General features: G+C 37.3%; 1 protein-coding gene across 3 annotated transcripts in view; it reads right to left on the reverse strand.

The window, feature by feature from the left end:
• Positions 1-5,199, reverse strand: part of LOC106880431 (tetraspanin-18) — a 535,121-nt gene that overhangs the window by 114,003 nt on the left and 415,919 nt on the right. The window lies entirely within an intron of this gene.

A 5,199-nucleotide genomic window follows, 5' to 3' on the forward strand; every position in this document is an offset into this window, starting at 1 on the left:
TATATATATATATATATTTCAATTTTCTGTATTTTCTAACACAAAAGTCCTTTTTTTTTTCTAACCAAAATATACAGCCCCCCAAAAGGACGCTCAACTTATACAGCAAGACGACTTCGGAAGACCAAAGATTCCATGTGAAATGCAGCAGGATTTGAAAAGATAGTGATGATGTTTGAATGTTTATGCTATATACTAGGTGGACTTATATGCCGGAAAATACAGTATCGTTTACGAGGAACACAAACAAAAGCCACCATCACTCAAGCGATGCCAATGTTCACCCCTCACATAAATGTAACCGTCTTCAAAATTTCTTTTTTAAGCCGATTATATCGGCCACAATATATTATCTGAAAAATTCTTTTAACTTACAAGGGACGACTGTTAAGTCTACCTGAGCATAAAAAGAGACACCTGAAGTTAAATACAAGGTATTTGTTTAACATGCAAATTTTGTTTCCAAACAGTTATAGTAGTAGTAGTGGTGGTGTTATTTTGATTTTATGAAAGACTGTCGATAAGCCAAATAACATTTTACAAGCATCAACCGCATGTATAACGGGACCTCACAACTTTCATACATACATACATGCATGCATACATATATATATACACACACATGCAAATTATGTATTTATAAGAGCATATAGTAAACCATATCAAACTCCAGTACTTATTGCAGCTTGGTACTTCTGTCGACTCTATTTATCAAACTGCCACCTTATAGGACATAATAGAAACACACGCACCAATTTCTATTCAACGTTGTATCTTCACAGTTCACAACCTTATGTTTCGTGCTAACGCTTTTGTTAACATTTGACAAAAACAGCAACACCGCACAGACTACTTACCTGTAAAGATACTGTTTTGCATAAAAATGATTCTACTAAACCTAACCATATTGAGTCCTTCTTCAACAACTTATATACACTGACGTGTAACCATATTTTAGTTATATATGTGGATGTGTACACTCTCTCACCGAGTATATAAATATACATTCCACTTAATACTTACTTATACATAGTTTGATTGTACCTAACATGTTATTTAAATTCCTACAGTATACATAATCATATATATATATATATGTATATATATATATATATATATATATAAAACAAATAATGAGTATATGTATATATACGTACAGGTATGTGCATACCTACGTCTACCTGTATATATAGGTGCATATCTGGGTACAGGACATTGCAAACAAAACGTAGACATATATATATATATATATATATATATATATATATATATATATATATATATATATATATATATATATATAATGTGTGTGAATACATTTATGTCTATACGGTTACATAGTACACATACACACACAGAGAAGGCAAAGGTGAGTGGGCACAACATTCCAAAATGTTTTGTCACATGAAAAGCCGAAGCCAGACAGCAAAGAATCTATAATCATAAGAACTTCTGTATCATACCACGACACCTGGACCACATAACGACTCCACACCACCACCACTACGGTAGACAACAGAATATAATCACAAACTCACTTTACCATAACATTGCACAGGGTGTAGATAAGAATAGTACAACATTACCCATACATAATGGAACCTCCCGTCGCAAACGACAGATGAGAGTTATCGCAATTTTTTGGCCGAACAATCTGCATAGATGACTTGTTTATAATGATGAAATATTTATGCTGTATATTAGCTCAACCCCGCCATCAAATCGATGTTGCCTCTAGAGGTGCATGGTGTACCACACGTCAGAAGTAGAAGTGATCGCAGAGCAAACGTGAGGTGATGGGTTTTTGATGAAAAACACGAGTTCACCCGGTCATGTGGATCGAAACCACAATCTCGCGAACGTGGGTGCAACGCCCTTAACCATTTGGTCACGCGCCTTCGCAACCCATATATCACCATATGAATATCATGAAATATATTTCATTTAGCTATATCTACCTATCTATATCTATATCTACCTATCTATATCTATATCTATATCTACCTATCTATATCTACCTATCTATATCGTTTTTAAATATCGGGTTAAAAACTCTTTGGATAGAAAAATTCGAAGGCTGCTCGAATGGATTTGGTAGACGGAAACTGAAACAAGCCCGTCGTATATATGTATATATATATATAGTCTGTCATACCGGCCATGACGAAGGGAAATAGCCCTGAAACTCGAGTCGCCTTTATATATATATATATATATATATTTATATTTATATATTTGATCCTTTATATTGAACACTCAATATTTCATCTACATTCAATACTTTATTTCATGGTGCCATCCATTTTTATTTTATTTTATTTTATATTATATTATATTATATATTCCATATTCTATACCCCACATTAGTTCTGCAGGAATATAAATAAAACATAAAAAACAGACAGTGTTGGAACTCTTTTAAGCAAAATAATATATTCCTCTATACACAATCATACATAAAAACACACCTTTTTTGTATTTATTCTTACTCGCATATATATATATATATATATATATATATGTGTGTGTCTGTGTTTGTCCCCCCCTCCCAACCATCGCTTGACAATTAACGATTCTAATAATAATAATAATAATAATAATATTTTCTGCTAAAGACACAATGTCTGAAATTTGGTGAGGGGCGGGAGGTGTTGGCTAGTCGATTATACCGACCACAGTATGTAACTGGTACTTATTTCATCGAAGCCGAAAAGATGAAAGGCAGAGTCGATCTCAGCGGAATTTGCACTCAAAACATAAAGACGGACGAAATGCCGCTAAGCATTTTGTCCGGCGAGCTAGCGATTCTACCAGCTCACCGCCTTAATAATAATAATTTATTGACCACAAGGGCTGTGAAAAACAATTAGGACAATAGAAAAACAAACGACAGAGGGGATTTATAAAGGAACAGGTAAACAATAAAAAACAATAACATTTAACAAAAAAAAAAATTCTCACAAATTCACCAACAGGGCGAAGCCCCACCCAAGGGCTACCAAAAGAAGCCTACAGATCCAGAGCTACTTTATTCACCAAGAGTAAGTACCATGGTAAGTGCTCTTCTCTCTTCTGCACTCCGCGGCCAACAAGCGCCTGCAAGTGGACCCACTCACTCGAGCCATTCTGGCCACATTCACCCACCTTTCAAGGAATTTACGGGTGGGTGGCACACCCTTCTCAACCTTCACCTTCGTTTTCAAATGGAATTTTAAACTGTCGATGTTTTGGCCGAAGTGGAAAGTGACTATCTTCAGTCCTTTCAGTGTTGCCCACCATACAACCCTTTTCGTCATAACCACCAGGCAGGGGAAGACTATCTGCTTTTCCCGGCAGCGGGACGAACTCCACGATGGAGTCGGCCTATAGCCGGATCCGTCCTTACACGTGATAGCAGCTGGTTCGACATAACACCACAAGTTAGCAATGCTCGAGCAGTGTGCGAACGTGTGCAGGACGGTTTCGTCGCTCTGTGCGCATCTCGGACAGGCGTGGTTAATGATGCTGTCGTGTCTGTAGAGTTTATCCCGAACAGGCAATGCTCTCCACCCAACGGTAGCACTAAGGATTTCTAGAAAATGTCTATGCACGTTATCTATGGATTCCGGCCTGAAAGTCTCCAAGAAAAGACCTGCCAGTTGATTTCCATCGACGCTCAGTTTCCTCTAAGACGTCCTCTATCTTTCCCGCTACTAACCCTCTTTAGAATGCTGCGATGGAATATACACTGACTGGGAGAGGGTTGTGAGCACCAGACGGCACTGGAGATGCCGCAGTCTACACTACATTGAGAGTTCTAACACACACACGAGAGTGAGAGAAAGTAAGACGTTATATAAGATGTAAGATACAGATAAAGTGAGTGAAAGACAAAAGAAAAGAGAGAGGGAGGAATGAAGAGAGAGAGGTAGAGAAACAAAATGGAACCACCACATTGGGGTGATGGTCTATCGATGATCAATGGCAAGTGGCGGTCAGTTATTGGTTAATTACAGTGGTCAGTTAGTAAGTGGAAGATCAGCTCAACTGTAAGATATATAATTTATTGCAAATCTTAAACAATAAACGTGTAGTGGCAACGAAGGGATAGACAGTGGTGGCCAGCCGTGGCTTAATTATAGCAGCTGACCAATTGAACAGTAATTAATAGAGATCTGTACTAACAACATTTGCGCTTTTAGCATTTGACTCACTGCAAGTGAATTCTATCATAGGTGAGCGTATGTACGTGCATCAAATTATTACTGCCTGACGAATCAAAAGGTATAACAATCGCATTTCGAAGTTTCAACGACTATTAAATAACATATAGAAGAGTTGGAATAAATACCGCGTCACATTTCTCTCAATCCACAGCTCTAATAGTAATCCTTTCTACTTTAGGAACAAGACCTGAAATTTTGCGGAAGGGGACGAGTCGATTACATCGACCCCAGTGTTTTACTGGTAATTAATTTATCGACTCCGAAAGGATGAAAGGTAAATTCGACCCCGGCGAAATTTGAACTCAGAATGTAGGGACGGACAAAATACTGCGAAGCATTTTGCTCGCCGTGCTAACGATTACTGCCAGCTCGCTGCTTTAAATAATATTTCTTTCTGATTTAGGCGCAAGGACAGTAATTTCGAGGAAAGGTGGACAGTCGACGTCAACGACCCCAATACATAATTGGTACTTCATTTTATCGAACCCCCAGGAGGACAGAATGGCAAAGTTGACCTCGGTGTAATTTGAAATAGAACCACAGGCATCGGAAAAAATGCTGCAAAAAGCTACAAAGGATGTCGAATAACCATGTTTATTATATACAAAAGGCGGATCTTTTTTAAAACGGGGGCCACCTTTTTCATTAATGTTTTACGTAGTGTTTTTGGTAGCGAAAGACTTTCAAACTTCATATACTTATCTATTTTGTGTTATAGAACAGAAAAATATTTTTGTATTCGAATTTATTTCATGTAAAAAATTGTCTTATTTCGATAATTTCAACCAATCACTGACAAGTATTCAGTTGTTTACATTTACTCCTTTGGCTCACTAAGCGATGTAAAGCGTATTTAATCTCCATACCTTCGTTTTATTTGCTTTTTTCATTTTAAATTTGCTTTAACCCTAACCCTAACCGTATGGTTAGGGTTAGGGTTAGAGTTAGGGTTAGGGTTAATTGTTTCAGAATCGTTTGTTTATGTAGTCGGCAC

Source organism: Octopus bimaculoides, chromosome 8, assembly GCF_001194135.2.
Source record: "Octopus bimaculoides isolate UCB-OBI-ISO-001 chromosome 8, ASM119413v2, whole genome shotgun sequence".
In the NCBI taxonomy this organism is placed as follows: Eukaryota; Metazoa; Mollusca; class Cephalopoda; order Octopoda; family Octopodidae; genus Octopus; species Octopus bimaculoides.